The 27,015-nt window shown below is 46.7% G+C and overlaps 1 protein-coding gene across 1 annotated transcript in view; it reads left to right on the top strand.

Annotated features, from left to right (window-relative positions):
• The first annotated feature begins 18,274 nt into the window (after positions 1-18,274).
• Positions 18,275-27,015, top strand: part of LOC132390559 (NACHT, LRR and PYD domains-containing protein 3-like) — a 63,827-nt gene continuing 55,086 nt past the window's right edge. Inside the window, exon 1 of the mRNA XM_059963167.1 lies at positions 18,275-18,394. The gene's annotated coding sequence lies outside the window, so the exon portion shown is untranslated. The remainder of the gene's footprint in view (positions 18,395-27,015) is intronic.

Raw genomic sequence — 27,015 nt, 5'->3', positions numbered from 1 at the left:
ATAATGTAAAATCCTGTCTCCAAAAAGAGGTTGCACAGCTTGCCAGCGTCATGCAGAGCTTTATCAGAGATAAAATTTCGTTTACTAAAATTACTAGTAGTTTACTGCCTCGAGCTGCCGTATATGGAACGGCTGTCCGGGAGTACCTTCCACTGCCCATATACGGTTTAGACCCCGGAGGGGGACCTTCCGTTACTCATATATGGGCCCGTATCCCGCCCACCATATACGGGCCCGTATATCGGTAGACCGGGATGACGGGCCCGTATATGGTTGGCGGGATACGGGCCCGTCACGCCGGAGCGGCACCACGTGGCCAGTCTATCCATATACGGGCCGGTCACCCCGGTCTAACGATATACGGGCCCGTATCCTGCCTCCCGTATACGGGCCCGTCACGCCGGAGCGCCACCCCGTGGCCGGTCTATCCATATACGCGCCCGTAACCCCGGTCTACCGACATACGGGCCCGTATCCTGCCTCCCGTATACGGGCCCGTCACGCTGGGGAGCCACCCCGTGGCCGGTCTATCCACATACGGGCGCGTCACCCAGGTAGACCCGAGACAGTAAACTACCAAGGAGACCATTGTCAATAGTATAATAGGCGATAGCGGTTTGTTCGTTGTGTGGTGTATATATTGCTTGATGGACGCGCCGCCTCCTGGTGATTAGTATCTTCTTCAAATTGGCGCTTCATCAATTTGGCTTTGCGGCTGTCCGATGAGGCTCGCGACGACCATTATTGAATCGCGGATGGAAAGCTCCATCAAGAGCTGACAAGTGAATTGTAAAACATGAGGCATGAAGCCATGGTAGAGCGACAAATGGCTGATATCTGATTGACGAGTGAAATGTAAAACATAAGTCATAAATGCGTGTTAGATGGACAAACGTTTGATATCTGGTTGACAGGTGAAATGTCACAGTTCATATGGTAATTACGTTTCATATTGGACCGAAGTTCTATCTGTCACCTAATTGATAAGTAAAGTGTAAAGTACAAAATGTAAATAACGGTGCGTAAACTATATGATGTATTTAATAAAATAATTATATTTTAAATTGTAAAAAAATATTGTGATTGTTTTTACATTACAAAATAATTTATCTCTGATACCGACAATACTAACGTTTAGGTTTTAGTCATCTTTGTTTCAACAATTATTGGTGATTGCGATCTTCTTTACAAACAATATTTGGGCATCATTATGCCAAAAGATTTGGCAAAATTGTCAGAATGTAATTATTAGCCTTTATATAAAACAAATTAAGGAAGATATGGCAAGATGGAACCTGATTTCTATTCTTTTAGTCTCAGTTCAAGGATTGAGTCTATTACAATGAATATATTGCTCAGCCTGTTATTTCTCTTTCATACACTACCAATAGAGATGAATCAAAATCAATTCAATGAATGGAACGAGATGTTATCAAGGAATATTTGGCAGGGTAAAAGGCCTAGAGGTTTTCTTAAAACTTTGAAATTAACAAAGGAAAAGGGGATGGAGCCTATCTTCTCTTAGAGATTATTATTTTGTAGCACAGTTGAGAACTGTGAAATCTTGGTGCAAACCATCATATGACGCTCAGTGGAAAAACTTTGAGGAGCGGGTACTTCCCATCCCCATACAAGCAATTTTGGCAATTTTATCAATACTATTGATAACTCATGGGTGAAATTGACTCTTAAAATATAGAAAACTGCTATCAAAAATATAATCTAGAGGGAAATATTGCAATTATTAAATGGTGTGCATATGACTCGGATTTTACGCCAAATAAACTGGATGCTAGGTTTAAGGACTGGGCAGCTAAAGGAATAACAGTTCCTTGCAACATAATGAAAGAAGCAACACTGTTCAGTTTCGAAACGCTTCAAGAGAAACACATTAGAAAAACAAGATTTTTATCGATATTTACTTATGCGACAATATGTTAATAGGACGCTTAAAAATGTAACCAGGGCAAGTACATGCTTGATAGAGCTATTTAGAAAAGCATACAATTCAGATAACGGTAGCAGAATCATTTCAAACTTGTATAAGTTTTTGTGAAATCTTAAAACACAGTCGTCTTCATACATTAAAGCAGAATGGGAGAATGAATGAGGGATAATTATATCTGAGGAAGAATGGACAATAATATGTCCATTATTATCAATGGAAGAGTAGCAGTTCACAGAAATGGAGGGAGTTCGGATGGAAATCACATGATAAGATATTTTATTATACCCTTTTAGAAATTCCATTATGGTAGTAACCTCCCTGTTCGCTGGTGAAATTGTGGAAATCAAAATGCAAATCTTTATCATATTCTTGGGACTGTCCTCGTATCAAAGACTATTGGAGGGGGATACGCAATGCCCTACAAGACATCTTTAAATGTGAAAGACCCTTAGAGAGAAAGACCATAAATTTTGGGTATATGGGTCTCTACCTCAAGAATGGTTTAATAGAGATGAATATTTAATGAATATACTGTTGGTGGCTGGTCGAAACACTCTTACTAGGAAATGGTTATCACAGGGGAGCCCAACTTTAAATGCATGAATGGAAATTACAATAGATATTTTCAAAATGGATAAAATAACAGCATCTTTTTATCGTAAGCTGAAACAATTTGATTCATACTGGGTAAAATGGGTTAACTACATAATGTCTCATAGGCCAGGTTTTATTCTTAGAAATCAATGAATATGTTGTTAAAAGAAAAATCACTCCCTTCTTGTACATCGTTTTTTTTTCATTTTTTTGTTTTTTTTTTCTTTCCGCTGTTTTCTATACAGGTTTTACCTCAGATCAATACTAAGTGGAGATTTGTGACATATATTGTAACGTAGGATGAACAACTCTGATGGGCAGAAGGGTGCAGAGTTGCCCCCTTTGGAGAATCGCAAATCGCTACGATTTCGATGTTGCTGACAAGGAAGTAAGAGAGACGAAAGAAAACCTGCCAGGGCGGCTGTTACTGATAACAGCTCATGAAAGAGAAAGAGAGAGAGAGACAGATAAAAGTTACACAAGGTGGAACGTCTCCCACTGACAAAAGAGGAGAGGAGCCATTGATTTACTGCTATTGTCTTTTGGAGAAGGATTGTTTACTTGATACTATGCAATTCATTGAAATTCCTCAGGGGACAACTGGAGTGGGCTGGTTTAATGGGCTAAGTCATTCAAAACTGATTGACACTTGAAACCCCGTGAGTGGGTGATAAAAGGGAGGTCTGGGATGACACCCGTCAGACGCACCAGGAGACACGCTAGTGAGCATCAGAAACCCACGAGACAGGGTGGGACATCGGAGACCGGACGAAGGATAGGTAAATTTTAACTCACAGTGTTTACAGCGAGGCCGGTTGGGGCTTGTGTGTGTGTCCACCCTTGCCTGGGTGACGAGTCCACCACAGAACGGTCCAGCTAAAGGACGGAGGGGTCTCACTTGAATGGCCACAACAACAACGCATCGACTGATCAAAATCGTAAAGGAAGGTTTGCAAGACAATAGCTGTTACTGTTTGTGCACTCCCTTTCTTTCTCTCTGTCTCTCTCTCCAATCCTCCCCGCTGGCAGGAGTAAATTGGCAACCACGCATAGTTACGGATTGAAATAAATCTTGTGATATAACTTATTTTTGAAGAAGAGTACGAATTGTTGGATCATTGTGGATTGTACCAGCACCCTCCAGTCTGTCATAATTGAGAGTGGAGTTTCAAGATGAATTCTGCTCTTTCTCTCTCTCTCTCTCTCTCCCCCCCCACCCCACTCCCCCGCGCCCCGCCACTTTAGGCTTTTCGATCAAACCTTTGATAAGATGTCTTACCTATACCAGTTGGGAATTATATTAAATATAGCTATCACAAGCATGTCCAGCTGGGGATTTGAAATAATTCACCTGCAAGATGATAACGAATGCGATCAAGAGGGCAGATATATATCTCAGAGGAGGAGCTTATTTACTGATCGACATTTCTGAAACTATTGAGTTTCCGTCAGTTTGTGTACAGGCGACACTGGACGAGTCAGTGAAGTCCATTTCTGCTCAACGGGCCCCGTGCTCATTCATTGTCTAAACGCAGGGAACGAGTGCATCAGTTTCACCCTGGGCCTGGTGACCGAGAGCAGCACGACCCCACTTAGTCCGGGGCAGTACTGGCTCAATAATCATGACAGCTCCGTTGAGTGGAGTCTATCGAGTTCACTTCAGCCGGCCCTCCTGCAGCTGCCGGGTTCAGCTCTGTCCCGGCTCTCATTCCCGACAGCTGGTGCCTGAATGTGGTTTCGAGGGTAAGAGACATTGAAATGACGATCCCACGGGTAGGGGATGTAGGGCGCAAGGGAGGTATGGGAGAAGGTGGTGATCTCTGCTTTTCTGGGTTATGGTGGCGAATGAGCAGAGGTTCTGCCCCTCTCGGTTACATCGCCAAGGTGAAACCGAGAGCATGCCATCAGCAGCTTAACCCGGAGCAAATGCGCAGTTCGGCTGCGAACCGTTTTACTTCACTGAATGAGGAGTTTCCAGTCTCTATTGAAATATTTTTAAAATATTCCGGCTTGGAACATATTTCGCCAGTAATTTTACCGATCACTGTCGGAATAGTATTTTCACATTGGACTTCGCAAACACTGCTCCTCTCCCTGTTTGTAACTCACGATTTGTGATTCTTTCCCTAGCGAACCTATTGACAATGGTGTCCTCTCCCGAGGGAATTGCGGCCTTTCCAAATGTATATCCCACTACATGGTTGCCATGGCAATGGCAGATCTCCTGGTGATGACGTTCTGTGTAATCGGGTATCATGTCGTCATGTGCCAGGTTCCATTCTCCTTCCTGACCTACACATCCGCTTGTAAGGTCGTCGTGTACTTCACGTCGACCAGCCTGCAAACCTCGGTCTGGTTCACTGTCCTGTTCACCGCCGATCGCTTTGTCCCGATCTGCTGTCGGAAGCTTCGAGCGAAATATTGCACAGTGAGGACAGCTGTTGCCGGCATTATAACCGTGCCGTTCCTGATGCATTTACAGAGCGTCCCGTGTCTATTTCAGTATAAACCTGTGTATGTAGTTAACGGTATTCAATGGGGCTGTCAGCCGAGCTCATGGTTCATGACGTCTCTTGTGGGAGTCACATTCTCCTTTCGGCAGAGTATTTTAACGGTTATAATACCTTTTTCTCTGTTTAACTGCCTGACAGTGAGGTGAGCCGCGGACTGCGGGTTCACAGCAGTCAGGCGCAGAAAGATCCGGAGATGGAAGGCCGCCGGAAATCCATCATTTTACTCTTCAGTGTGTCCGGCAGTTTCATTCTGTTGTGGCTGACGGCCGCCGTGAGCTTTCTGACCACCCGACTCGCAGGAACCGCGCATAACCACGGCGATTACACCGACTCTGCCGCCTATGTCGCCACTGAAGCCGGCTGCATGCTCATGTACCTGAGCTCCTGCACCAACACCTGCATTTACACAGCGACCCAGGCTCAGTTTAGACAAGAACTGCGGCGGGTGTTAAAACCCCCTTGGACTTGGTTTTTAATATTGATTAAAAAACACAGTTACAGCAAAGCACATGTTCCTAAAGGTCAAAAGTTCATCAACAACTAATTCTCCGCTTTGGGATCCGTCATTGGGTCGCGATGTTCATCTCGGTTTTATGCGTTTAAGTATAATGGGTCTCGCTATTAAATTGCCTTGGGATAAAATAACACTCAACTCCATTTCCGTGCAGGAGCGCCCTTGACAGCGTGACGTCCTCAACAATCCCGGTATCCGGGATTTCAATCACTCCTTCCGCTTCGCAGCTGCGTTGACTCTCAGGGCTCATTTGGAGCAATCGCAGTGACTTTTACACTGACAGTGGAGAGCCACTGCGGTCAACGCTGTGACAGAGCCACCATCTTGTAGATTGTAGCGGGGGATGAATATTGCACAGATTCTGCCCCAGCTCGACGATGGCGAACTAAGCTAATCCCCAGAGCCATAATACAGCCGGTATCCCTCGCTACCTTCGTTAACCAAGGGCGATCCAGACACGTTTCCATTATTTGTTTATCACCTGCATCCGGCACCTCTGCTGTAGACATAACCACGCTGCACTGGGCGAAAAAAAGAATGTATTCAGATCTGTGTCTGCATGTGCCTGTAGTTTTAGCTGCTACTGGCGTAGGAAAAGCCAAAGTTGTTGGCTATCCGTACAATATACACCTCCTCATAATTGTGTAAACTTCTAAAAGGACCCTTCAATTTATTTTCTATATCAATCAATCAAACTTCTCCTTATAGTTTTTTCCCTTCCCCACAGTCCAGAAACAATCCGGTGAATTTTGATCTACCATCGCTCAAAGCCTTGTTGGACAATGCAAGTATAACAAAAACCCCTTGTACTGTCCACTTGTCCCACTGCATTCGGAGAGGTATGACCCAGCATTGCAAGGTTACAACGAAAAGCGACCCTACAAAGGTCCCAGAATCTTATTTCACAAAGTACATTAAGTCACATTTTGTTTCACATACTGTTTTGCAAACAATGAAGGATCCAGCAGCAAATCTACACTCGCCGCCTATTGCCGGCGTCCGAGAAGAGAGAGACACACGCACACTATCATTTGCATCCATTTACCGCGCTAATATTGTAACCAGTTTGCCAACTCATCTTGGCGTCTCTGTATCTGCCATTGGAGACTTCTGAGAAACATTACTGAAGCCCATCCAAACTCCCTCTACCTTCCTGCTTCGTTAAATCGCCGAGATTATTCCTTTAAAATCACAGTCAAATTTCTGAGACATGACGGCCCTGTCACACGACAACACTAACTCATTATTCGCTTAGATGGACTACCATCCGGGCTGTATATACATCAATTTTGTTAACCGGAATTTTCCCCCATGACATTCCCACACTGATATAAAGAGAACTGATCTCAATATTCAAGAAATGAAGTGATAATGGGAGCGATGTGGAATCGGTGAAGAAGGGAGAAAAATTAATTTAAGAGCCACAAACTGTAAAAGGAGTTTGGGGGATAAATTGAAGACAGATGTTTACATGACTAACGGCACAGCTTAATCGAGAACGCTGGGTTCAGAATTTATGCACTTGTATGGAAATCACTCCAAAGTCCCGTCCAAATCAGACCCATGATCCCAGAGTTCAGCGCTCTTTCAGTCATTCCCGAATGGGCCTCCCTCCACCGCGGACATCCATCCTTCAGCTGCCTGAGGTGAGAATTGCGCAGTAACACCCGTCCGCTCAGAGGCCTATCTTTTACTTCCATTTTTGGGCATTGGCTCAGTGAAAAGCTGGGCGAGATCCGCTTCCCGACAAAAACTCACCCACTAAAATTCTGCAAGCCAAGTGATAAAGGACACGTAAATGATGCATTCCAGGAGAACGAAACGGGGCAAATAAAGCATAGTCTCCTGGGTAATAACTGGGGAATAGGGATCACACTGGGAAAATCCGCGGAAATCCGGATGGACATATGAAATACAAGCAGAAGCGATTCCTTAATGAGACATTGTCACGGCTAATATTTTCCCACGAAGAAGTTTTTTTTCTCCTTTTTCCGCCTCTAACTTAATCGATTTATATAAAAAAATGAATATTATGAAGTATTTCAAAGACTGAGCCTCCAAGGAACCTCGGGTGAAATGTTGTAAACGTACACTACATTTGCTGAAGGGTATTCTTCCCGTCACAGTTCTAAATCCTCCCGTTTCCTAACCCCTCACCTGGGGAAAATTCTTTCTGTGTCCTTTCTTTTGTATCCTGTCTTCAGTTTGGAAGTATGAGTCAGTTCATTTCTGTCCATTGTATTCACTCTGTGGTTCTCCTCAGCCCCGCCTCCTACATCCATTCCCCACCGTCATACTCTTCATTTGAAGCTGTATTCCATTCTCACAGTTTCCATGTCTCCGCTGTACTTTTCCAATATTGGAATCTTCTCCACACGGGTTTCTCTGAAGTTCCGTCCCTCTGCCAATGGAAAGAAATTCCTTTCTGCATCTCAATTATTTCCTCTGCATGTGCTCCCCACACCCCTTCCGAATTCAGCACGGTGTTATTGGCCTGGTCTTCATGCTCTTCAATTTCTATTAGTCAGCAAGATTCCACCAACCTTCACAACTCTTTTTATATTCTCTGCCACTCCACGACTTTCAGCATTTTTAAGGGAACATTTCTCCCTGATTTTCTGAACGATTCGGCCCTCGCCACCATTAAGTCCTGGTCCTGGATGAGGCCCGTCCACTGTGATCCAGGAACATGGAGCTGAGCAAAATAGCGGGCTGAGCGCTGGCGAAATTCTTGGCCCTCTAGAGTAGGTCTCTCTGCTGTGGGCCGAAGGGCCTGTAATGTGCTGTAAATATCGATGTTCCATGTTCACACAGTTTTTTTTCACTCCATCCAGAGGAAACAGTAATGGAGTGGTACATCTGTTATTTCTGTGTACTCGATGGAACGTTTAAAGACACGCCGCCTGTGGTTTGGACAAACGACAGGCGGCTGAGGAACCGCTCCTGCTTATCGTCGACGTTTCAGTTCCTGCCACTTTAATTCCCTGTTCCGGTTAAGTTCTGATCTTCATGTGTCTGGCCACATGCACTGGTATACGGGTGAAACGCCACCGTTTCCTTGGCTGCGGAAGTCTATGGAGAGCACACTCAATTCCCGCCGAACCGGTGAGATTGAGACGGCTCGAACCCACCTCAGACCCCGGGTTGTGTGGATGCTGTGTAATTTTATATCCGGTTACAAATAACAGACTGTACGCTGCATACGATTAAAGGAATTATGCTTATGAATCTCGACTTAACTGGAAGGTTAGTAAAGAGTAACAAACGGAAACTGCCCAATCCAAATTAAACAGTCAAATGTGCACAAGTTGGAGCTCATCTGGAACTTCTCTGTCACTGGGTCCTCGGTCAAGCTGAAAGCTCACACCAGCTTCCGCACGTCGCTCGCAACCCATCTCGAACAAGCGGCTCTCCCACCGGATCCTATGCTTCGACCGGTTCTCTGCAGCGTCTTCTCTCCCCATCCCCCGCAGAACAAAACCCAAGCCCAACCTTAGTGTCCCTCACCAGAGAATCATCTCCTTAACTCAACCATCCGAATCGGATGGCGCACATGTCCCCTCATCTCTTATGTTCAACCACAACCAAACAAGCTGAAAACAAGCTGCTTTTACAGAACAGCCAATATGAAAGACATACAGCATAACAGTAAAAGTAAGAACCGTGGCATTACACTCTCCCCCCACCAAAATAGTCATGTCCTCATGACTTGTCATCTTGTCAACTTGTCATCTCAGAATAATAAAACCGTTTTCAGTAGAATTTCCTGATGTCAGCAACTCTAGTCCACTTGTAAAGGGTGGTGACATATCTCCCTCGTGGGATATTCGTAGCACTCAGTTCCCCTGATGGTACATAGACAAGCCTACCTGGGGGTCTCCTGATTCTTTGAGACCCCTTTGTTCCATCAACTATTCCTTCAGTTTCATACACTCCTAGGGATACCTCTGGTGTACATGACGAGACTTCCCCCAGTCTATCACTCGGGCCTTCCTGCAAACCGGATCCCCCTGCTCAGTTTCATCCCCAGTTACTGTGGAGCCCACACCCTCTTCCTGGTCCAGCTGCAAGCCTGCCTGAGCACTGCTAATGCCACAACCTCCACCCCCGACCAGGTCACCTGCCTCAGTGTGGGAAAGGTTAGGAATCTCCTCCTCACATTTTGTGGAGTTGGCGAAATGCAGCAGATACCACAACCCCTTTTCCTCATCCTCTGAGTCCTTCAATCTCTCCACGTTGCCGCAGAGTCCTCTTACTAAGTGTAGGGTCCAGTTGAGGCAACTCTTGCCCCAGATGTTCCGTTTCAGAATCCATTCCCATGCTCTGGTATCGTGCATAACACTGGTACGTTTGACACCCCGGTCTCCATTACATTGGGCGCAACTCCCAGCGGCCAAACAACTTATGCTTCCCAGGTCGCCCCTGATATTTATGAGTACTCAGTCTGCATGCATGCGTGAGGAGAACCTAACTTTTTGATCATACCTCCTGTTATTTCTTTGATTCTGCCTGGGAGCCGAGACCTCAGCTAATTCATCAGCCCTTTTCAGCTCCCTTCGCATCTCGGACACATACTTCAGATAATTGTTCTGCGGTAGATCTTCAGCGCCAGTCTCAAAACAGAGGTCGACAGGCAAACTTTCCTCGCTCCCAAACCCTACCATAACTTCCCTGTCTCATCGGAACGTACCGACGGAGAACTCCACACCGAACAAACTCCACCGCATCTAAAACACTTGCTCTAGGGAGATGCCAATTTATATTTGTGAAATTAAAATCTCCCACAATGACAACTGTTATTTTTATAACCTGCCACGATCTGTTTCCCTACCTGCTCCTCGATATCAATGTTACTACTGGGCGGCCTATAGATAAAACACCGAATACAATTATTGACCCCTTCCTGTTCCTAACGTCCACCCACAGTCTCCGTAGACAATCACTCCATGACGTCCACCTTTTCTGCAAGCTTAACACTATCTCTGATCAAAGTGCCACGCCCCACCTCTTTTGCCTCTCTCCCTGCCCTTTCTGAAACATTTAAAACCCTGCAATTTCCTGTCACCGAGCCATCCAAGTCTCTGTCATGGCCACTACATCATAGCTCCAAGGTCTGATCCAGGCCCGAAGCTCAACCGCTTCATTCACAATACTCCTTACGTTAAATCAGACACATCTCAAACCGTCGGTCTGAGCGTGTCCCTTCTCTATCACCTGCCTATCCTTTCTCACACATTGTCTCCAAGCTTCCTCTATTTGCGAGCCAACCGCCTCTTCCGCAGTTCCCACCCCCAACCATTCCAGTTTCAACTCTCCCCAGTAGCATTAGCAAATCTCCAAAATAGGATATTGGTCCCCCCACCCCCGGGATTCAAGTGCAATCCATCTTTTTTGTACAGGTCACACCTGTCCCAAAATTAGTCTGAATGATCCAGAAATCACTGCCCTCTGCTCCAATCCCTCAGCCACGCATTTAACCTTCACCTCATTCCATTCCTATACTATCACGTGGCACAGGCAGTAATGCCGAGAATACTACCTTTGCGGCCCTGCTTCTCAACTTCCTTCCTAATTCCCTGGAGTTTTCAGGACCACTTCTCCTTTTGGGACCAATATGTACCACGACCTCCGGCTGCTCTCCCTCCCACTGCAGGAGAGAACGAAGAAATTTGTCTGACTGAGGGCAACAGCAAACTGAGAAGCTGGAGAGGGGAGTTTGCGGAGCTGAAGAAATCACAGACAAATCTCGGAAGAGGGAAGCGGAAGCTTGAAGGGAACCTGAAGATGACCATCGACATTTCAAATGAAGTGCAAAACCTGAAAGTTGATCTGGAAGAAGTCATGAGGAAGAAACAACTGGAGAGAAGTGCAGGGAATACTGAACTGGAGGCTGACCAATCTTTAACTGCTACTTTTCCGGTCGGGGTGGAAGAAGCTGTTGGAGTAACTGCCTCCCCGATTGAGATGGCCGGGATGCGTGAGTCAGAACTGCTGAGCCTGTGGCGAGAGTTGCAGGAGGCTGAAGAGACAGCCGGAGCAGTGCAGGCCACGTGTTTCCGTTTGGAGAAGAACAAACAGCAACTACCGATCACAGAAATGAGGAAGAATACAGATTCGATGGATGATATGCTGGATGTGTGGTACATGCTGCCTTTTGCTGACTTTCCCTCGATTGAGGAAGAGACCTTTGGCCCTTCTCCCACTGAATCAGGTGTAGCGGGGAGGGTTAGCTGTGTGCAGTGTGGGGCATGAGTGAGAGGTTGAGAGAGGAGTTTGTAGTGGGCCCAAGGTATCCCCAGTTATGTCCTAGCCTGAAGGGTTTAGGGGAGGGGGTACGGAGGACTCAGAAGGATTAGGGAACTCCCAGATATTTGGCCTATTTAGCGCCTGAGGAACAGGGCGTGAGGTTTACTGTGTGGGGAGGAGATGTCACTGTTTGTGCTTGGGTTACGGTGTGTTGGCAGGAAAGGTGGCGAGTTATTTAATAGTCATGAGGACATGACTTTTATTTGGTGGGGGAGAGTGTAAAAGGGGTTTCTTCTTTTTTCTTTGTTACCGTATATGTAATCAAAATGGCTTCTTTGTTTTGTTAAAAGCAGGAATGTTTCTTTGTTGCGAGAGAGTGCTGGAAGCTTGTTTGGGTTAAAATTTACTGATAACGAGAATTGTATTCCTTTGTAAACCAATTGGGATTAATGATGTTCTTTCTTCTGAGTCTGTAAACTATTGTTGGCGGACTTTTGGGAGATCGGCGCGAGGGGGTGAGAGAGAGAGGACGCGATGCTATAAACTGGGCGAGGAACAGACCCTAAGCGGGGGTCCGAAGCCAGCAGGTACTCCGAGGAGGGGGGATGAAGCTAGATGTGCTTGGATGACCACTCGGTGGGTCCTGAGCTGCGAGTCGAGGAGTTCGGAGGGGATCGAATGGTGGCCAGAAGACTTCAGTAATTGAGCTCCAACCGTTGTGCACGAAGGGGTTTGGACTTTGATAAGTTTGGCGCCTTTTCTTTATTTTTTTTCCTTCATATATACTGTATCGTTATTAATCACTTAGTTGTAGTAACCTTTATAAATTGTACTCATTTAATCGCATATGGTGTGCTGTCTGTTTTTGGGCGAGGCGGGGACATCACACAGCATCCACACCAGCTGATTACCCAGTTTGGCGGGGCCGGAGGCTGCTCCCCCTAGACGGGAACGAGCTGAGCGAGCCTAGGCGACCCAGGGGGTTACACTAGAATCGTCATTTCTTTGTCTTTGAGATTATGCAAACTCATCACAATTGGGATTTTCCTTGAATTACATCATTTTTATTTTTACCGCAGCTGTTCGAAGACACGCCAGCCTTGTGTAGTATTGAATATTCAGTGTGCTGGAGCGATTATAGATGAATGACCGTGGAGATTCGTCAGCTCAGAGATTCTTCAGCGAGATCGCGGGCAGGTAGAAGACAGGCTGAATCTCACACAAAATGCTTGAAGCATTTTACCGTGTGAGAAAGACATGGTACATGATCATCGCCGTTATCGGCGATCCTGGTAAGAACACAGGCGAACGAACAATTGCGGGTTTCTGTGCGCGGTCTGTGAACTCGTTCAGTTACCGACAGCGTTGTGATGCCGGTGTATAAATGAGAGCGGTGCAGACATTGTGATAAATCTCTGTGTTCGTTCAGAAATCTCCTTGCTGTTTAATCCGTGCCCTCGACTGAAAATCACCTGGCGGTTGAAATAGATGCAGAGTAGAAGATCGGAGATATGATTCATGTCAGGCTGTCGAAGTAAACTCCGATAATCCCGAGCTTCTGCACCGTTACGGGCTATTAGTGTTTTTCCGAATCAATAGAGCAACATGCTTTAAATTCATATTTAAATTATTGCGCAGTGTTTTCAGAAATCGCTGCAAGTTTGAAGGGAATGCAGGAAGCGGATCGCCGGTGAGATTCAGCGGGGAGAAGTAGACATCTCTTGTGATACACTCACAATGAAAAAGTGAACAGACGACGTTACGGGCCGAGCCCCCTCAGCAAGTCCGTCCTGCTGAAGCGTCTCGGCCGGAACTGTCGACTGTACCCTGTTCCATTGACGCTGCCCGGCCTGCTGAGTTCCTCCAGCATTTTGTGCGCGTTGCTCGGATTTCCAGCATCTGCAGATATTCTCTTGTTTGTGAATGGATTACATCCCTTGCGAGTTAGACTCCGAAACATCGGGAGTTTCCGAAATTAAAATACGGTTCTGCGTGCGTTTGCGTACACCAGGATTTGTTCCCCCGTGAAGTGAAGCGACATTTAAGAGCCAACCCAGCAGGGTCAGTTGGAGGTCAGAGGGGCAAAATGCATACAATATCATGACCTCCTCTACTGCCATGATGAGGCCAAACTCAGGTTGGAGGAGCAACAGCTCATCTACCGTCTGGGTAGCCTCCAGCCTGGTGGTATGAACATTGAATTCTCCAATTTCCGGTAATTCCCTCCACCTCCCCCTTCCCCTTCCCCTTCTGCTATCCAAAGTCCCTCTCTGCCTCTCTCCCCTTTTAACTTTCTGCTCCTTTATCTCTACAGTTCTTTCATGCTTATCCCCTCCCTCCCCCCCGTTTATCTTTCCTCTGATTGGTTTTCCACCTGTCGCCTCTGGGCCCTACCCCCTCCCCTATCTCTATTACTGGGCTTCGGCCCTCTCTCCCCCCCCCCACTCCTGATGAAGGGTCTCGGTCCGAAACGTTGGCTACTCTTTTCTCACGGATGCCGAGTTCTTGCAGTGTTGTGTACGTATGCATACGATACTCCGCTCTCGAACGATAAACGATACGGGCTTTAAGTTCGCGCACCCACGTTTCCACAGCCTGTCGGCACCATCTCCAACTGACGGTGGCCAGTCTCTCTCGGGAGTAGCCTCGGCAGGAGAAGTTGGTCTCCGCCCCAGGCAAGGAAATTCCGTATATGATACGGAGGAGCGCCTGTAAAACGCCAGGCAGCGGGTTCAATATTTGACAGGTCGGAGTATGCCAATTATGGGTGGCTACAGGTTTTCTCAGCGGATCGGGGTGTCCTTGATCGGACTACGTAACTCAGCCGGAGTCCAGGGTTTTAAAATAGGGACATCGTCCACCATTATCCGGTGGAATAGAGAGGTCCCTCGCCTTGTGCGGCTATCGGGCAACACCTCTCCCCTCTCTGGTGGAAACCCGAACCTCGATGAACGGAGAGTCCGTCCCCGCCCCAGGCTCCGAAAGAATCGGGCAGAGCGGCAGTCCTGGAGAGCATCCGGTCCTGGAGAGCATCCGGTGCTGCCGCAGACGGGGCTGGCAGCCCGTTCTGTGGTCTTTGTTTCAATCCCACTGCCACCTCAATAACCTGCATGGGGCCTCATGGGGCGGTGGAAGCGCCAGCGGAGCCTACAGGTCTCCCAATGGAGCTTTCGGAGTGACACTAGAATCTGCCATCGGACTGTTACCTTCCCTATTTCTGGTGTTTCCCTTAGGGCGCTAGCGCCGCTTTCCCACCTCTTCCCTTTTAGTAACATATGTAATTAAAATCCCAGCGAGTATCCTCACCCCCAGACTCAACGCAGTGTCTCCCTTGCAGTCTTCCATTTTGACCAAATCCAAATAGTCTCCATAGGGCCAGTCTCCTTGATCCAGCCATGTAAATCACTGGTAAAGGTAACAGAGTACCTGTTGTTCCTTGGTTCCAACCAAACCTTATCGGCGGGCGAACCCAGAGGGATTAACGTGTCCCGCAATTATTGTTTTGTGTTCTTGAATTTTGCAATTTTCCTCTCCGTGTCCTTATTCACTGAGGCCTTCGTGTTCGGATCGGCCGGACGTCGTTCCCGGGGGCGTCCTTTGTTCTTCTCCAGTTCGCTTGACCAAGACTTACTGGCTTGGTTTCCTATTTTAACGTGTATTTCTATCCTCATTTATTCCAGTTATTAGTATTCCACGTTCTATTTCCCATGCAAACCGTACTTCGTAATCATCTGATTAACACATACGAATACCAGGTTCCCCTGAAATTTAACAGATATATTCTGTCCATTGGGTCTGATCTCCCTCTCCTAGTTTCGTTCTTGTTCTTACCAGAGCTTAGGAACTGGGCACCGGCCAGTCAGGGACGGACTTTTTCCCACCTCGCCCTGGTCCTGATCTTGACTCCCGTCTTTCAGGGAAGTCTCACAGGTAAGAATGGGATTCCTGTCCGAGGGGCCAATTACTCTGTCGGTGCTCAGCTGGACCCCGTACACAGGGATCCCATCCTCGCCGCCAGATTGTCAGGGATTTTTCCTTTCCACACAAGACTGGGACTCGGGTTTTCGTTGGAGACTCTGTATTGACGTGACATTGAGAGCAGTCCCTCCGGAGAGCAACGCCTTCGCTTACAATCCTCATGGTTGATTTTAACGGGTATGGTTTGTTCAACATTGCATATTAGGTATTGTTCTGAGCAAGCTAGAGGGAAAAAAAAACACTGAAGTCACGTGGCCTCGCAGTGTACCGCTGCAGGCCAGAGGGCAGTACGACGTAGTGTTTTGTCGACGCTAGAGGGCGCCATCAGGATTTTATACTGATCCAGGCATTAAGCAACACAGACACAAGATGCTATAGACCCGCAAAGGTATTTACCCAGCGCAGCTGACCAAAATTCTCGACATAACTGAAAAACCCTTCCTGAGGACCCTGATGCAACCACAAAACCTCTATCCCACACAACCGACAAACCAATATATTGTACTTGAAACTTGTTAATGGAATACCAAGTGCGTGTAGTAAAGCACCTCACTGGGAAACAGTAAACATTTAGTAAACAGCTCGCTGTCCAAGTGACGAGACCTCAGTGCTGGCGGGATATTCATTAGTCTCGCAACCCGAGGGAAGAAGTTATTACCCGGCATTCCTAGTGCTGATATGCATGCACCTTCATCCTGACCGCCGTGTGTCAAAGAGATCATGGGATGGGTGGTACGGATTCTCAACAATGCTTTGGCCCCTTCGACTGCAACGCTCCCGGAAAGTGTCACAAACAGGGCCGAGTGAGAACCCGATCATCCTCTCGGAGGTTTTTACTCTCCCCCGTATTGTCTTGTGGTTCGATGCCTTACAGCTTCCGTAGCATACAAAGATGGCGCCGGACGTGACACTCTCCGTGGTGCTCCAGTAGATGCTGCTGTGTCTTCCTGACTAGTGTGAAGGTGTTGTGGGTCCAGGTTAGATCGTTTGTTACGTGCACACCAAAGAACTTAGTCCTCTTCATCCTCTCCAGAGCAGAGCCGTTGATGATCGATGAGCAGTGGTCGATCTCTGCCTTCTTTGTCCCCCATCAGCGCTTCACTTTCTCTTCTCCACGCTGACACTCGCGCTGTTGTTCTCGCACCATTGAACAAAGCTCTCAACCTCCTCTCCGTGTGCTGAATCACCATTGTTGCTGATGATACCGACCACTGTGATGTCATCACGGAACCTGATGATGTTGTTTGAGCTGAATCTGGCAGTGCAGACGTCAGACAGCAGTTTGGAGAGCAGAGGACAGAGTACACAGTCCGGATAGCGGAGGATGAGAGGTGAGTTAATAGAGGTGGACAAGATATTGAGAGGTACTGATCGTGTGGATAGTCAGAGGCTTTTCCCCCAGGGCTAAAATGTCTAGCACGAGAGGACATATTTTAAGGTGCTTGGAAGTAGTTACACAGGAGTTGTCAGCAGTAATCTTTGTTTTACGCAGAGAGCGGTAAGTGCGTGAAATGGGCTGCCGGCCGCGGTGGTGGAAGCGGAAACGATAGGATCTTTTAATTCCAAGATGGCTACATGGAGCTTAGAACTATAGAGGACTATGGGTGAAACCCAGGTAACTCTAAGGTAGTGACATGTTCGGCACAGCCTTTTAGGCCGTATTTTGCTTTAGGATTTCTATGTTTATACAACCCTGGGGGTAGTGGCAGGGACGGATTAAGCTAGAGCAGGGCCTGTAGCATATGTTATAAAGGGGCCCTCAATTCCCATTTGCTATACAGCCAGATAATGCGACAAATGTCTGACACTTCAGCAATAGTATTACTTACATGCACGTATCCATTTCAAATGTCAAAAGTAACAAAAGTACAATTTAAAAGTTAGATTTTCTATAATCATCGTGAGCAAATTTGTTGGTGATACTGGAAATGTCTATTTCACGCAGACGTTCATGTTCAATGCTCATTAGAGTGAGATTGTTCAATCTGTTTTGACCCAGGGTGCACCTTAGTTCATTTTTAATGCTTTTCTGTTTTGAAAATGAGCGTTCTCCACCGCAGTTGGTAACCATGAGTGACAAATAGATGCGCAACTAGACCACGGCCGGTATTGCAGCCTTTACCCGAAGTGCAGCTCCCAATCTCCGGCCTCTCCCCAGACCGCTCCGGGCGCACACCGTCCCGCCCACTGACACTCCTCAACCAATGAGAGTATGCTTCTCCCAGCAGTACTCGCTGATTTGTTCAGAGTGTCTGAAGATGCGCCGCTACCGGGAGCTGGAGCTGTCAGTCTCATTTTGCTGTCAGAATCAAAGGAGGTTCCCCAAAACACTTTCCCCATTCCGTGGACGTACATACATGTAAGTCACGTGAGCTCTTTCCCCGCTCCCATTTTACCGCAGATCTGCCTTATTTCCGAGGCTCCGCCCCCCGCTCTGATGACGGGAATTCCAGTGTTGACTTCCCTTCAGTTCTGTGTTGAAGCGGGTCGGCGGCGGCGGCGGATCGTCTGCAGGATCCGGATTAGGAGACGACCATCACCCCCAGAGTCGGGAATCCGGGGGAGGGTTCACTGTCCGGGCGTGAAAACAAGTTCTCATCGGTGAGTACTGAGGCCGGTCCCCAGTGTGGACGTCTGATGTAAGGTAATGCACCCAGTTAACTTCCCCAATCTGGCGGCCTCTCTGCGCTTGCTGGACAGAACCTGTCGGGGTCGCTCTGTGTTGTGGGACCTTCACAACTTACCGACTGAGATGAGCCGCCGCTCGGCCCCTCTTGCCCTGGTCCTGGGAGCGTGATGGGGTGGTGATACCGAGACTGCACATCCATTGAGGTTTATCCCGGGAACTTTACCTTCCTCACCCAGCCCCGTATCGGGTCCAAACTTCACCGGGGTCGATATCCGGTGTCGACAATAGTTTTCCATCATTCCACGGAAAGCGGCCCTTCCACCTGTTGTGTTCTTGCAGACAGAGAAGGTTAAACCGGGTAATCGCACCTTCGGGACACTGCTCCGTCTGTCTGAGTAGATCCATCTTTCACCCGTTCAGACTAGGCAGTGACATCCAGATCTCTCACGGCCTCTCGTTCTGGGTGGCCGTCGTTGTGTTTTCTGTTTTCTCTCCTTCAGTTCTCTGACTCTCTCTCTCCCTCCCTCTCTCTCTCTCTCTCTCTCTCTCTCTCTCTCTCTCTCTCTCTCTCTCTCTCTCTCTCTCTCCCTCTCTCTCTCTCTCTCTCTCTCTCTCTCTCTCTCTCTCTCTCTCTCTCTCTCTCTCTCTCCTCTCTCTCTCTCTCTCTCTCTCTCTCTCTGTGTAAAAATTAAAAATGAGCTGAGCAATAACATGGATAGGAAGAAGGACGAGGTCCTGCAAAGACAGTTTAGGGAGTTAGGTGAAAAGTTGAAGGACAGGTTATAATCTCAGGATTTCTACCAGTGTCACGTGCTAGTGAAGCTAGAAATAGGGAGATGATGCAGCGAAATACTTGGCTATGGATTTGGTCTAGGAGGGACGGCTTCATGTTTCTGGACAATTGGGCCTTGTTCCAGGGAAGGTGGGACCTGTTCTGACGGGACGGGTTGCACCTGAACTGGAAGCGGACTAATATCCTCGCAGTAAGGTTGGCTAGTACTGTTCCGAGGGGTTTAAACTAGATTTACAGGGGGAGGGGATCCAGAGTGTAACAGCAGATAGTGAGGTTGAGAGGGATAAAAGTCATGCGAGAACTGCAAGTACAGTGCATGGAGTAAAGCCAGATCCACATATAAAAAAAGCTTTGAGGAAAGATAAGCAGAATAAAGGGTGTAAAGGTAGAAGGGCGAAAGTGCGTGTAGTTCAATGCAAGAAGCATCAGGAACAAAGGTGATGAACCGAGAGCTTGGATACTTATATGGAATTATGATGTAGTGGCCATTACGGAGACATGACTGACACCAGGGCAGTAATGGATTCTCAATATTCCTGGATTTCAGTGTTTTAAAAGGGATAAACAGGGCGGAAAAAGGGGAGGGGGTAGCATTACTGGTCAGGGATAATATTAGAGCTACAGAAAGTGTGGGTATTGTAGCAGAATCCTATTTTGAGCCAGCACGGATAGATCAGGAACAGGAAGGGAGCAGTCACTCTATTTCGAGTATTCTATAGTCCCCCCGGTAGCAGCAGAGATACAGAGGAGCAGATTGGGTGGCAGAGTTTGGAAAGTTGCAAAAATGAAAGGGTTGTCATCATGGGTGACTTTAACTTCCCTAATATTGATTGGCACCATATTAGTTCAATGGTTTAATTGGGGCAGAGTTTGTTAAGTGTGCCCAGGACGGATTCCTGTCACGGGATGTTGACAGGCCGACTAGGGAGAATGCCATACTGGATCTAGTATTAGGTTCCGAACCGGGTCAATCACAGATCTCTCAGTGGGTGAGCATCTGGGGGACAGTGACCGCCGCTCCCCGCCCTTTAACATTATCATGGAAAAGGATGGAATCAGCGAGGACAGGAAACATTTTAATTGGGGAGGAGCAAATTACGAGGCTATAAGGCTAGAACTTGCGAGTGTGAATTGGGATGATGTTTTTGCAGGGAAATGTACTATGGACATGTGGTCGATGTTTATGGATCTCTTGTGGATGTTAGGGATAAATTTGTCCCAGTGAGGAAGATAAACAATGGTAATGTGAAGGAACTATGGGTGACAGGTGAGGTGGAAAATCTAGTCAGGCGGAAGAAGGCATCATATACGAGGTTCAGGAAGCAAGGATCAGATGGGTCTATTGAATATAGGGTAGCAAGAAAGGAGCTGAAGAAGCCGCTGAGGGGAGCAAGAAGGGGGTATGAGAAAGTCTTGGCGAGTAGGGTAAAGGAAAACCTCAAGGCATTCTTCAATTATGTGAAGAACAAATGGATGACAGGAGGGAAGGTAGGACCGATTAGAGATAAAGATGGGAAGATGTGCCTGGAGCCTGTGGAAATGAGCGAAGTCCTCAATGAATACTTCTCTTCATTATTCATCAATGAGAGGGAACTTGAAGACGGTGAGGACAATATGAGTGAGGTTAAAGATCTGGAGCATGTTGATATTAAGAGAGAGGAGGTGTTGGAGTTGTTAGGACGGATAAGTCCCCGGGGCCTGATGGAATCTTCCCCAGGCTGCTCCACGAGGCGAGCGAAGAGATTGCTGAGCCTCTGGCTAGGATCTTTATGTCCTCATTGTCCACGGGAATGGTACCGGTGGATTGGAGGGAGGTGAATGTTGTCCCCTTGTTCAAAAAAGTTAGGACGGATAGTCCGGGTAATTATAGACCAGTGAGCCTTACGTTTGTGGTGGGAAAGCTGTTGGAAAAGATTCTTAGAGATAGGATCTATGGGCATTTAGAGAATCATGGTCTGATTAGGGACAGTCAGCATGGCTTTGTGAAGGGCAGATCGTGTCTAACAAGCCTGATAGAGTTTTCTTTCAGGATATGACCAGGCATATTGATGAGGGGAGTACAGTGGATGCGACCTACGTGGATTTTAGTAAGGCATTTGACAAAGTACCACACGGTAAGCTTATTCAGAAAGTCAGAAGGTATTCGATCCAGGGAAGTTTGGCGGGGTGGATTCAGAATTGGCTTGCCTGCAGAAGGCAAAGGGCCGTTGCAGGGAGTACATTCGGATTGGAGGGTTGTGACTTGTCCCACAAGGATCTGTTCTGGGACCTCTACCTTTCGTGATTTTTATTAACGACCTAGATGTAGGGGTAGAAGGGTGAGTTGGCAAATTTGCAGACGACACAAAAGTTGGTGGTGTTGGGAATAGTGTAGAGGATTGTCGAAGATTGCAGAGAGACATTGATAGGATGCAGAAGTGGGCTGAGAAGTGACAGATGGAGTTCAACCCGGAGAAGTGTGAGGTGGTACACTTTGGAAGGACAAACTCCAAGGCGGAGTACAAAGATGTCATGTCCACAGATCCCTGAAAGATGCCTCACAGATAGAGAGGGTAGTTAAGAAAGCTTATGGAGTGTTAGCTTTCATAAGTGGAGGGACAGAGTTTAAGAGTCGTGAGGTAATGATGCAGCCCGATAAAACTCTGGTTAGGCCACACTTGGAGTACTGTGTCCAGTTCAGGTCGCCTCACCATAGGAAGCATGTAGAAATATTGGAAAGGGTACAGAGGAGATTTTCTAGGATGCTGCCTGATTTAGAGAGTATGCATTATGATCAGAGATTAAGGGAGCTAGGGCTTTAGTCTCTAGAGAGAAGGAGGATGACAGTGGACATGATAGAGTTATACAAGTTATTAAGAGGAATAGATAGAGTGGACAGCTAGCGTCTCTTCCTCAGGCCACCACTGCTCATATAAGAGGACATGACTTTCAGGTAATGGGAGGAAAATTCAAGGGGGATATTAGAGGAAGGTTTTTTTACTCAGAGTGGTTGGTGCGTGGAATGCACTGCCTGATTCAGTGGTGGAGGCAGAAACACTAGTGAAATTTACGGGTCGACTTGACAGGTATATGAAGGTATTTACGGTAAAGGGTTATATGGGAGGCAGGGCTTAAGGGTCGGCACAACATTGTGGGCCGAAAAGCCTGTACTGTGCTGTATTGTTCTATGTTCTATTACCGAACCTTTCCCACACAAATGAGAAAATTTAGCTCTCTTCTGGTCGGCTGGCACATCATCTGTAGCTGTGACCATTTTATATGTCTCTGCCAGCATTCACGCAGTTTCAATACTAGCGTCCCAAATGCTTCCAGGGAATATGTTGTCAGGCCCTGGAGATTTAACCATCTATACTCACTTCAAGAGAGCAAGCACATGAGGGCCTTGACGGGCAGGATTAAGGAAAGACCCAGGCATGTGAACGACAAGAGGATAACACTTGAGAGAATAGGATCAATCAAGTGTGACAGTGGAATTGCGTGTATGGAACCGGACGAGATAGCAGAGGTACTTAATGAATGCTTTTCTTCAGTATTCACCGCGTATAAGGATCTTGGCGATTGCAAGGGTGATCGCACTGGTCTGAAAAGCTTGAGAATGTAGATATTAAGAAAGGGGATGTGCTGGAGCTTTACAAAGTATCAAGATGGATAAGTCACCGGGACCGGACTGGATATATCCCAGGCTCCTGTGGGAAGCAGGGGAGGAGATTGCTGAGCCTCTGGCAATGATCCTTGCATCATCAATGAGGACGGGAGAGGTTCCGGAGGATTGTAGGATTGCAGATGTTGTTCCCTTTTCAGGGATAGCTCGGGAAATTATAGGCTAGTGAGTCTGACTTCAGTGGTTGGCATGTTGATGGAGAGGATCCTGAGAGGCAGTATTTATGAACATTTGGAGAGGTAAAGTATGATTAGGAATAGTCAGCATGGCTTTGTCAAAAGCAGGTTGTGCCTTTCGCGCCTGATTGATTTTTTTTGAGGATGTGACTAAACATATTGACTAAAATAGAGCCGCAGATGTAGTATGTATGGATTTTAGCAAAACATTTGATAAGGCAAAAATAAGGCATAAATACTGCCTCTCAGGATCCTCTCCATCAACATGCCAACCACTGAAGTCAGACTCACTAGCCTATAATTTCCCGAGCTATCCCTGAAAAGGGAACAACATCTGCAAGACGTAATAAGAAATTAAGATGGCATGGGATCCAAGGGGACATGGCTTTGTGGATCCAGAAGTGGCTTGCCCACAGGAGGCAAAGAGTGGTTGTAGACGGGTCATATTCTTCATGGAGGCCGGTGACAGTGGTGTGCCTCAGGGATCTGTTCTGGGACACCTACTCTTTGTGATTTTTGTAAGTGACCTTGGTAAGGAATTATAGGGATAGATTAGCAAATATGCTGATGACTCAAAGGTTGGGTGTGTTATGGATAGTGTGGAGGGCTGTCAGAGGTTACAACGGGATTTGGATAGGATGCAAAACTGGACGGAGGTCTGGTAGATGGAGTTCAACCCAGATAAGTGCGAGGTGTTTCATTTTAGTAGGTCAAATATGATGGCAGAATTTAGCATTAATAGTAAGACTCTTGGCAGTGTGCCAGATCAGCGGGATCTTGGGATCCGAGGGCACTCAAAGCTGCTACGCAGGTTGACTTTGTGGTTCAGAAGGCCTGCAGTGTATTGGCCTTCATTAATCGTGGAATTGAATTTAGGAGCCGACAGCTAATGTTGCAGCTATGTAGGACCCTGGTCCGACCCACATGGAGCACTGTGCTCAGTTTTGATCGCGTCACTATGGGAAGTACGTGGAAACCACAGAAAGGGTGTAGAGGAGATTTGCAAGGATGATGCTTGGATTGGGGAGCGTGCCTTACGAGAATAGCTTGAGTGAACTCGCCCTTTTCTCCTTGGAGCGAAGGAGGACGAGAGGTGCCCTGATAGACGTGTACAAGATAAAGAGAGGCCTTGATCGTGTGAATAGTAAGAGGATTTTCCCCAGGGCTGAAACGGCTAGAACGAGAGAACATTGTTTTAAGGTGCTTGGAAGTGGGTATAGAAGAGATGTCAGGGGTAAGTTTTTGCACAGTGGTGAGCGCGTGGAATGAGCTGCCGGCAGCGGTGGTGGACGCGGAAACGATACGGTTATTTAAGAGACTCCTGCAGGGGGACATGGAGCTTAGGAAAATAGAGGACTTTTGCTGAATCCTAGGTCGTTCGAAGGTACATGTTGGGCACAGCTTCGTGGGCCGAAGGGCCGGTATTGTGCTGTAACTTTTCTATCTTTCTATGTTTCTATGTGTTGCCTCATCAGGACCATAAATTCTCAACAGCACATCCTTCCTTTTATATTACAATCCTCTTGAATTGGTTGCAAAGATCGCATTTGCCTTCTTCACCGCCGACTCGGCCTGTAAATTAACCTGCAGGAAAACTACACACGCACCCCCACGTATCTTTGCACCTATTTTTAAAAATTACTTTCGGCCCCTCTTGTCCATTACTATTTCAGAGAAATTGCAGGGCAGGTAGACATGTGGTACAGTAATATTGTGAGGTTAAAGTCCTCCTTATCTTGCTGGCCACCGTTCATTTTGCTTATAACAACAGAACGGAAACCGTCCTTAAGCCTGGTTGCAGTGTTTTCCATTTTTTTTAAACTTCTACCCAAGTGGGATGTCAGACTGTCCCGGGATGTGAGGTTATGCTGTGCCTGCTTTACCAATCACACAGGAATTGCAGGCACAGTCCATGGTGGGCAGATTGGTTTCTATGATGTCCTCAGCTGTCCACAGCTCTCTGCAGTTCCTTGCACTTACGAGTAAAACAGGAGCCGTATGAACGCGTGAAGAATCCTGTTGGGATGCTCTCTATGGTAGGTTGATGAAATTTACTGAGGGATAGAGGTCACAATTCAAAGTTCCCGTTGTTTCTTCTATCTCTATCGTTCCATTCGATTTTAATTTAGTATCTGTGCATTCCTGGAGGACCATCTTTGATTGTCATCGATGCTTTCTCCCACATGGTTCCATCAGCTCACTCCATGCCGATTTTGTTCAAAATCTGTCCAGATTGTATCTCTTCAAGTTAATGATACATATCAACTATCTTGCCCAACCTCTGTCCAATCTATTTCCCTCCACATCAATGAAATATATCAACTATCTTTTTCAAACGCTGTCCAGTCTGTATCCTACCACCTCAATATCAGCTATAGCTCTGTGCATTTTATTTGTCTCTGACAGTGTTCGAGCAGTTTCTGCACTGGCCTCCCACAAGGTCCAAAGGAACAACTTGTCAGGCCCCGGGGATTTGTCCATTCTAATTCAGCAAGCACCTGTTCTGTAATCCGCATACAATCTAGAACAAGACTAGCTTTTCCCGATTTCTATAATCTCTGTAACTGTCTCCCAGGTAAATACAGGCATTCAAAAATCATTGAAGATCTACCCCATCCCTTTCGGTTCCTTGACTAGATAGCGCAATGTTCTTTTTCGACAATTAATTGGGCACTACGAAACAGTACATGAGGCTCAATAAATTATTCCCCCGGCAAACTCTCTGTATCCGAGGGAATGTGCTCATTCCAGTTGTTGTTTACAAAGTTCACAAGAGTGATTCTAGATTGAAAAGGTTTTATGTATGAGGAGCATTTGGTGTTTCTGGGCCTGATCTCAATGGAGGGGTGATGACTCTGGGAACAGGAACCTCCATGAAATCCTGAGGTCCGGATGGAGCGGATAGGAACAAGATGTATTCAACAGTAGGGGAGTCTAGTAACTGAGGTTACAATCTCAATATATTCAGCTGTTTCTGCAGACCTTCCCTTCCGTCATTCTGTCCAGTAGCAGGATCTGAATTGAACATGAATCAATGCCTGGAGTTGATCATAGATATAAGCTATTGGTAGACACAAGAACATGATGGAATTTTAGCCACTTAATTGAACAAAGAAGTACACTTTATGGTTATCACCATGTTATATCTTTTGTAAATATCCGATAGTTGCCATTTGAAGCAGATAGGCCGCATCCAACAACGTGTTTTGATTTTGGAACAGCTTCTGCACTGCTGGAATTTCAGAAGAGATGGAAATGCCAACAGATTTAATGGATACACCTCGCAGCAGGGTTAAAACAACCACTGGAATTTTAGCTTCCCCATTACAAAATGGCTGAGAGGCCAGTATTCATGTTTGTCATAATGAAACTCAGAGCATGTGAGGTCGAGTTCCTTATTTCCTATTTTCCCTTAGATCTGCTCAGCCACTTCCTCCATCACCAGAGTAACAGCCCACCACAGCTGCAAGGAGTATTGAACATTTTTATGGCTCTCTGGTCACTGCCCTTCAGCGGAGAGACAGTGACTTCAGGAGTCAGTGTGGATCTCCCCCAAAGTTTTTCGCTCCATGCGTACATAAGCACGCTGATCTTCAGAAGTTCGTTTGTCCAGTTATTGTGGCAGTAGGGAAACAACAGGTTTTCTCAAATAAATATACTGCCACCAAATAGTTTGTTACTCGTGGAAATGTGCTCATTACAATAATTGTTTATAATAATGATTTCTGGATTGAAAAGCTTAATGTATTTGAAGCATTTGCTGTCCCTGGGCCTGTTCTCAAATGGATGATGGGGCACGCTAGCGGAGGGAAACTCATTGAAACGGAGCAAATACTGATGACTCCATAGAGTGGACGGATAAAGATATTTTCATCAGGAGAGGTGTCTTGAAACAGAGAAAAAAACCTCACAAACCACTGAGATGTATCTACAAGCCTTCTCCTCCACCATTCTATCCAGTAG

The sequence above is a fragment of the Hypanus sabinus genome, unplaced genomic scaffold (genome assembly GCF_030144855.1).
Source record: "Hypanus sabinus isolate sHypSab1 unplaced genomic scaffold, sHypSab1.hap1 scaffold_950, whole genome shotgun sequence".
Taxonomy (NCBI): domain Eukaryota; kingdom Metazoa; phylum Chordata; class Chondrichthyes; order Myliobatiformes; family Dasyatidae; genus Hypanus; species Hypanus sabinus.
This window is presented reverse-complemented; position numbering and strand designations above follow the sequence as displayed.